Source organism: Echinops telfairi, unplaced genomic scaffold, assembly GCF_000313985.2.
Source record: "Echinops telfairi isolate 266 unplaced genomic scaffold, ASM31398v2 ScPeMD7_7475;HRSCAF=8513, whole genome shotgun sequence".
NCBI classification, from domain to species: Eukaryota; Metazoa; Chordata; class Mammalia; order Afrosoricida; family Tenrecidae; genus Echinops; species Echinops telfairi.
Genome location: NW_022111379.1, coordinates 3,091,670 through 3,100,388, shown reverse-complemented (window position 1 = coordinate 3,100,388; position 8,719 = coordinate 3,091,670). Strand labels below are relative to the sequence as shown.

The 8,719-nt window shown below is 51.9% G+C and overlaps 1 non-coding gene across 1 annotated transcript; it reads left to right on the top strand.

Annotated features, from left to right (window-relative positions):
• Positions 1 to 3,696: 3,696 nt before the first annotated feature.
• LOC115867932 lies at positions 3,697 to 3,803 on the top strand. The gene has a single exon (XR_004045329.1). It is a non-coding gene; the product is annotated as a U6 spliceosomal RNA (small nuclear RNA).
• The last annotated feature ends 4,916 nt before the right edge of the window (positions 3,804 to 8,719 follow it).

Genomic DNA, 8,719 nt, shown 5'->3' with positions numbered 1-8,719 from the left:
AAAGATAAACAAGCGGCCATCTAGCTGGGAAGCAACAAAGCCCACATGGAAGAAGCACACCAGCCTGTGTGATCATGAGGTGTCGATGGGATTAGGTATCAGGCATCAAAAATCATATCATTGTGAATGAGGGGGAGTGCAGAGTGGAGACCCAAAGTCCATCTGTAGACAATTGGACATCCCTTACAGAAGGGTCACAAGGAAGAGAGGAGCCAGTCAGGGTACAGTGCAGCACGGTCGGAAAATACAACTTTCCTCTAGTTCTTTTTTTTCCCCAAATTATTTTATTTTATTGGGTGCTGTACAACACTTATCACAATCCATCCATCCATCCATCCATCCATCCATTGTGAGTCAAGCACATTTGTCTTCTAGTTCTTTAACGCTTCTTACCCCACCCCTTTCCCCACTATCATGACCCCAGGTACAGCTAAGAGCTGCAAACACAGGGAATCCAGGACAGATAAACCCTCAGGACCCAAATTGAGAGTAGTGACACCAAGAGAGTAAGGGAAGGTGGGGAAGAAAGAGGGAACCCATCACAATGATCTATGTATAACCCCCTCCCAGGGGGACGGACAACAGAAAGTGGGTGAAGGGAGATGTTCGACAGTGTAAGACATGACAAAGTAATAATAATTCATAAATTAGCAAGGGTTCCTGAGAGAGAGGGGGGGGGTTGAGCTGATACCAAGGGCTCAAGTAGAAAGCAAATGTTTTGAGAATGATGATGGCAACAAATGTACAAATGTGTTTGACACAATGGACGGATGTATGAATTGTGATGAGCCCCCAATAAAATGAATGAAAAGAGAAAGTTAAAGTGCCAACAATGGTCCCACCCTAACGTACAAGGTTGCTTGGCATCAGCATCACTGTGATGACAGCTAGGTTCAGGGAGTGTTCCCTGCATCAATGCCTCCTCCAGCCCACTCCCTCCTAGGCAAGGCCTTATTTGGGGCCTGTGACGTTTCTGAGTCTTGTTTATAAGCTCAGTACCTCCTGTCCTACACCAGCCTCTTGCCTGCCCCCACCCCAACCTCCACCCCATTGCAGCCAACGGGGACTCCTTTCTTGCTTGCTTCTTATTTCTCTCATGGGCTGATGGGAGCTCCCCACCCTTCCCACCTTCCATGAAATGACTCATAAAAGCACACTGGAAAAAAAAAAAGCAAACTGTACTCCCCAGCTGTAGGGAACATATAATTTTATAGACTCCTAGGAGATGATCTTGGTATCATCACTAACATTTCTTCAGTACGTGTCAGCCCATTTCTTTGTTGCTCTAAACCAAAATAAAGCTGGTGCCACCCTCTCACACCCAGGGTGGTGGTGAGTGCCACGTTAAAAAGAATTAGGAAGCTACTCATCTTGGAGGGTTCTATAGCTGAGGACATATGGGAAGCAAAGCTTCCACCAGGGCTCGGAGATTCCAACCAGTACCACCCCACTCTGGCACCCACCTACTCCTCCTTCCCTTTTGGCCTGTCCTGTTGGGGGTCTGTTGATGTTTAGGATTCCTCAGGAAGTCACAACCCCCTTGGCTCTTCTCTTACCAGGGTCTCTTCTCCAGCTTCATCCCACATCCCACCTGTCTCCACCCCCACTCCCTTTCTTCCACATTGGGCTTTCTGGACTCAGGGGCAAGTGTCTCCAGTTCTAGGTCAACAACAGCCACTGTGGGCTGTTCCTGGGGCCTTCCAGGCCTCAAGAAGCACTAGCGAGCGCCACCCTTCTAAAACAGGAAGTGAAAATGTTGACTTTTCATATCTTGCTAATGACATTCTTTTTAAAAACAAGGTCCCTTAAGTTCCCCACTAGGAAGAACCATCGCATATAAAAGCTGAAGTTCATGTCTAGGACAATTCCCTCCCTTGCAGAGGATAAAACATAGACCCATAGGCATCCAGGGACTTGGACAAAGTCACAAAGAAGGAGGGGGAGGAGGTGGAATAGGAACAGGAACCCAGATCCTGTCACCTCTCCAACACAATGGCTGCAGAAGAAAAACACACCAGCAGAAAACCGACCTGGGCTCAAAATAACACACTCTCAGTTGGTTTCCCCAACAGGCAGCTCTGAACCCGAGAGGCGTGCCTGGCACCGTGACACGTGTGCGCATCCACTGTGTCGAAAAGGCTCTCCTCCTCTAAATAAATACACACATGCGTGGACGCTAATTGAAGACTAAGATCATCTCCCATCAATGTTAATACGCTTTTTGGTTATTTGCAATTCCCTTTTGTAAATCTTGAGAAAACACCATTGCCCAAATTAGCTCTTTTCGCTCAATAAAGGCCATAATAGCATTCTGAGGTTTGTGTTTGCTTACTGCTTATTTAGAGGGAGGTCAGATGAGACGTTGGGCAGCACGCACTTGATTTCCTTTTCACTGAAGGCAGGTGGAGGGAGGGAGGGGCAGAACGAGTCCCTCAAGGCCAGGCGCTCCCTGGAGGCGGGAACTGAGCCTGCCGCACCGAGGCTCCCTGAGGCAGCCCTCCGAGAAAGACTGGCCACAGGGGTGAAACTGCGCTCACACGGCTCCCAGGTCTTCCTCTCCGGGCTGCTGGTCTCCAGTGACAGCTCAGTGTCCCAAACAATGTCTCCTCTTCCAGAAGCTGTTCCTGCCCACCTACTGGACTGACCCCCTTCCCCCAGTCGTGCTCCAGCCCCGCCGGTCTTTACAGCAAGCCCCCGCTTTGAGGCTGCTCTTCACGCGGGCCTCGCTCCCCCCTGGGGTGGAAGGAAGGCCGCGACCCGGGCGAACCCCGAGCCCAGGGCTGACGCTTCAGGGGCTCCGTGAGCACTGTTGGACGAGGCGGACGCCGGGGAAGGGCCTTGCCAGCTGGGCATTGTCTAAAACCGCAGGGATCCTTTTCCCGAGTTGCACCGTGGAAAAGTCCCAGTCTTTGAAAGCCCACTCGCGGGGACATTCCCACTTCCTTGGCCACCCGCGGGGTCTCAACGCCTCGCGGGCTCTTGTTTTCGAACTTGCAAATTCGGGGGACCAACAGAATTTCCCTAGCGCTGGGCACTTCCCACAGAGCCACCGCGCACGGCGCGCGTTCTGGACAGCTGGACCACAGCGCGCCCGTCCCTCCTTCGCCGTCCCCAGTGCGAGGAGCGAACGGGAGGCGCCCGGCGGCGGCGGAGGGCGGCCCGCCCGTGACCGCAGGCCCACGGTGCGTGACTCCGACGCTCGCTAGTGTCCCAGGGCTCCGCGCCGGGAGAAGTCAGTCGCGGGCCTCAACCTTTTCGGGAGCCTCCATTGTACACTTGAGGGGACCGCATTTGCCTCACACCAAATTTCTCACGTGCGGACCCACAGTGGCGTCACTCGTGCGTTAGCACAGCACCTGAGAGAGACGCCCGAGCCGGATCCCTCCGCGCCCTCTCCGGCCGGCGCGGACGGAGCGCACACCACGTGACTGCCGGCGGCGGCGAGAGGCACGCACGAAGGCGTGCCGGCCAATTTCCCATAGTCCCTTATATTTGCATATACAATATAAGAGGCAGAGAAACCAAATTCAATTTGACCCAAATAACAAGATAGGGGTAAAATAAACGTGACCAAAAAACCGTGATCAAAATTTCTTTCGTCTTTTATATTTAAGGAAAACTTGCCATTTAGTCACCATAACTGTAAAAGCGTGAAATACTCTGGTCTTATATGCTGTTTGAGGAAGGTTGAAGATTGTGCTCGCTTCGGCAGCACATATACTAAAATTGGAACGATACAGAGAAGATTAGCATGGCCCCTGCGCAAGGATGACACGCAAATTCGTGAAGCGTTCCATATTTTGCCTGTGAAATTATAACTGTATAGTTTAGAGCTTGGTGCCAGCACTTTGCACTTTTTACAAAGTAATACCTGACAAAGAAATACGGGCTCGAAGGACGAAAGGTAAATTTGGCTTTTTGCCGTGCATTTTATATTTGGCCCTGAAGTCCCCAATCTGCCACGGTTCGGCCATCCATGTTTGTGTCCCTCTGCACAGTCCTAAGAAAATAGTCTCATCAATGTCGACACACTTCAGGTCCCAAATAGAACAGGACCTTAGTGTTCAGATAAACATACGATAAACATTTGCAATAAGAACATGCTTCCTCTGAAGCTTACAAAGTTAATACCACTTGCCCAGAGAATAGAATTGACTAGATTATTTTTTCCTGACTAGCAGGGAGCCTCAGATTTCTCAAAAATATAATTTCCCAGAAGCAGAGAGCCAGGCTGGGGAGACTTTGGGTTGGCAGCTGAGCGCTTAAACCAAGAGCATCCACCACTGTGGGAGGTTTCAGCTCATTTCACTATTCCTGACAGCCCTGCCCTGGGGGGTTACTGTCACCATTTTGCAGGAGACCCTGAGATGGAAAACAACTTGCGTAAGATCAACATTCACTAATAAGTGGCTGAGGCAGGGCTAGGTAAGACTTCCAGAGGCACCACCGGAAAAGCTTCCACCTAAGACAGAATTCGCGGAAGAAAGATGAGGCTTCCCACTCCCTGAAAGATTTAGACTAGTGGGAGGGAAACACACAAAGGCAGTTCTAGTCTGTCCTGTAGGTGGCTATGAGTCAGACTCTGGAGTATGATTTTAATTGCATTACCCAAAGCAATCCTAATGAGTAAAATAATCAAAAACAAGGCCAGCAAAGTTCCCATTTCCTGTGATGACTTAGTCAATGAATACTTATCCATTTCTTTCCAGAAGAAAAATCTTGGTGCATCTGCTTGCGGGTGCCTGAGCCTGCCCCTGGTCCACCTGGTGGCTTTTAAAGCCGCTTGGATCTCAACCAACAGCCTCCAGTGGGGAGATGCCTCCCAGGCTGGGCGCTCACTAGAAGTCAGGACAGGAGCTGAGACACAGCAGGCACCCTGGGGCAGCTGCAGGTACTCTCCAGGCAAGAGCTCTGGGCTGCTGAGCAGTGTCCCATCAGGGACCCATTTCTCTTCTCTTCAGCGGAAATGAATGATCCTTTCCAGGTAACAGCCGAGAATTGGGGTCTGTGGGACCTTTCGATGCGCCTCCTGGCCAACTCCTGGCCTTTGATGCACGGAGTTAGAAGGACAATCTTTGGGAGTTAGATTTCCCTTCTTCCCACAGAAGATACTTGGTTCTTTGGAGGCTACTTGGGCAATAGGGTGTGTAGTTTTAATGTTTGATTGGTTCTAGCCCCGTCAGCCAAGGATACCCCTTGAGATAGGAATGTTATTAGCCTGCATGTGTGTCGGGGTAGTGGGGGTGAGGGGTGGTGTGAGGAGTCTGGGAAGGGGTGTTAGGAAATGCAAAATAAAGGACTTGGTCCAGATCACCAACAGCAGAGGAAGAACTGTTGGAATGTTCTTAAGAAACACTTCTGTTCTCCTTGGCATAGCCATTGTCTCAGGGCAGAAATTAGGAAATAAACGAGCAATCTCTGGTCTTGGAAAAATCCAGAGACCTGGCTGACTTTGCTGGCTCTTCACTAACTTTCTGAGAGCGAGGAGTTGGCCAGTCCCTTTGCCCCGTGGGCACACGGAGTCAATAAGAGTGGGTGTGGGTGCTACAGGATGCCACTCCACTCCAAACTTTCCAGAATTCTTCAGAGAATTCCAAAGTCCAAGCCTGGAAAAGCACTGATTTGTTCCCTTTCTTGGAACAGCAGAGGGTCACAAACGAGCCCACAGACTCTTTAAAAGCATTCCTGTCTGGAGTCTCAGAGTTGGAAAATGAACGCAGAGAGAATTGTAATCCTAGCAAACACAAACATATTGGCACTTCGTATAGCCAGGACCCATTCTAAATGCTTTTCATCAGTCAATAAAAACACAAATGAATACCATTAAGTGGGTACTTTTTCTTTCACAAGGAGCCCTGGTGGCAGAGTGGGTTACACGTTGGGCTGCTAGCTTCAAGGTCAGCAGGTCAAAACTACCAATTGCTCCTTGGGAGAAAGAGGTGGCTTTCTTCTCTCAAAGATCCCGGTCCTGGAAACCCACAAGATTTCACCCCTGTCCTATAGACTCTGTGAGTACGAATTGACTCGAGGGTAGCAAGTTTGGGGTTTGGGGATATTATACACACTGGGGCATAGAGATGCGACACTTTGCCCAATGTCACACAGCTAATGAATGGCAGAGGGATCCAGATCCTAGAAATATGGCTTGTACAATTTATGCCCTTAGCCACACCCTGGGGGCATACTAGTTTGAAGCCTAACCACCAGGTGGCCAGTGGGAGAAAGACTAAGCTCACTGCTCCAATAGAGAGTTACAGTCTCAGGAACCCGCCGGGCTAGTTCTATTTGTCCTATAGTGTCACTGAAACACAGTGCCGTCCACTGGATGGCAGCAAGTCTGGCTTTTTGGAACCATACCTTAAGCCTCCACTAGGGGTAAGGAGGGAGTTTTGTTAGGGTTAATGAGACAGAACACATAGGCCCGGTTCTGTTCTTGTGGGTATTTCTCATTCAAAGGCAGGAATGGAATTTTTGCAAAAGCTAAGAATAGGCACACATGTATGTGCAGGGTGACCTTGCAAAATGGGAGGGAGGGAAGGAGAGAGAGAGCCCTCTGTGGGTGTGAACTGGAACTGGAAGAAGTTTTCCTGTTCTAGGTGAATGGTCCCTCACTTACCTGCCACCTGCCTCCTAAAGCGAGTCTTGGTAGGGGAGGATCTTCTGAATGGTGAATGGTAAGTCTGTGCTTAATTAACCTCATGTGAATGGGTTGAATGGCTGCTTGGTAGCTGTTCTCCAGATGCATCTAGGTCCTAGATGGAGTCACTTCCCTCAGACCAGTCCCGCAACGTTAGCTGTGCTGGGCGCTGTGTGGAAAGTCACTAGAAGACTAGGATGCATCCTGTCGTGGGAGTCCTCCCACTCTGTGGAAAACAGACACACAGACACAATAACAGTTTAGGGAGCTGAGCACCCTGTGGCCTCAGGAGCTAAGTACCACGCAGAGGCAGAGCGCAGGAGGAGGGAAGGTTACCTCCCCACCACCAGGGAGTCGAGGTAGGACGGGTATTTCAAAGTGCCTTTTGCCATTGGGTCACCCGGATTTGCTGAGGAAATAGAGGTGACTTACTGGTTTCTCCGAGGGGAGGGAAAAATCAAGCCACCTGATGCTGCTTCCACCAGCAGCTCCGACTTCGCTTCGCTCACTCTCCCATCCTGGATCTGCCAGAACAAAAGACACTGACTTGGTCCATCACGTCCCGGGCTTCGGGCTATACGGGCTATACGAAGTCCAGGGTATGGGGGAGGTGTGGCATGACTCCTAGCCCAAGATCTCAGACTGGGCTCTGGATCGGGGCAGGACCTCGGTCGGCATTGCTAAAGGTCAGGAGTGCCCAACAAGACACCACGAGAGACCCGCTGCAGAACATCCTGTGCTCCGTGGTCCCCTCCGTGGTCTCCAAGTGACCCTTCTCAAAGAACCCAGACGCCCAGGTCTGGGGCCTTCGGACTTTGGCTGTCATGCTAAAAAGCAATCGCAAGGTGGCAACGTTGTGGCGAGAAAGAAACTTTTAAGAACTCGTGGGTGTTTTTGTGTGTTTCTTTTCTTTCAAAGCATATTTTCCCTATTAATGTTTCATTTAACTTAATTAGAATCTGGTAAACTAATTAAAGTAGCTACGAGCCCTGCAATCAGCAATAATTCGTATAATTATTGATAATTACATCCCTACCAATCGCTTGGTTATTAACATTTGGGGGAGAACAAACCTCTTCTGAAGGGAGGGGCGCGAAGCACCGGAGGCTTTGGACTTTCTCGGGCGGACGCGCCCCCCACGCCCCGGGCGCCCCTCAGGGCGGGCCCCCACTGCGGGCGGGGTTTGCCTCCACTTGGGGGCACTCGGAAGTCGGGGTTGGGGATGGTCATTTGCTAGGTTCCTCTGTGTGGCACGCAACGCCGCAGGAACTCACTTCCTGCTGGAGTGGTAACTGTGATGCCCGGTTTACAAAGTAGGAGAATGGGTTCCCCAGAGGGCCAGGGGGACAAGACTGGCACCACCGTCCACTGGTGGCCCTGCAGCCCCTGGCACGTCCCAGGACCAAAGCCGACTGCTTCCCCACCTCAATCCCGGTCGGCCCCTTAAGGAGAGGTCTACTTAGTCGCATCCACAAGAAATGGTCCTCGGCACCGCAGATGACGCGTCTGGCGGTGACTCCATCCTTCGCGAGATGGCCTGCACTCTAACTTGTCCCTTCTCTTCTGAATCCAGTCTCGGGGCTCCATGCACAAGGGGGTTAGCGCCGGCTTCCTGCCTCGACTGTGCGGCTGGGCCCCTTGCCACTCGCGGCCGGCTGCGCCTGGGCCCTCCGGTGACTCGCCTGGAATCTGCGCTCCCGGCGCTCGGGCGCGCGAGTCCGGGTCGCAGGCGCTGGGCGCAGGCCGCTCTGCTCCAGCCCAGGGGCGGTCGCGTTCCGCCGGGCCTGACCCAGGCGGTACCCAAGGCTCACAGGGCGCCACCCAGCCCCTCCGCCAGTTTGCAGAGGAGACTAAGTCGAGCCTGAACAATTCCCCAATACTGTGACTTCTCCCGCCCCGCGCCACATTCCCTGCCTGCTCCCACTCCCCAAAGTACTGTACAAAATCGAAGTCACGGACACAGGATGGTCTCCGCCAACAGGCCCAGGTTCGTCGTGCAAAGTGAGGCCCGAGAGGGACCCCTGGCAAATGAGGCTGGTGCCCCCTAGCCCCGAGCCCCAAGCCTGACCCGGAGCGGCTGCA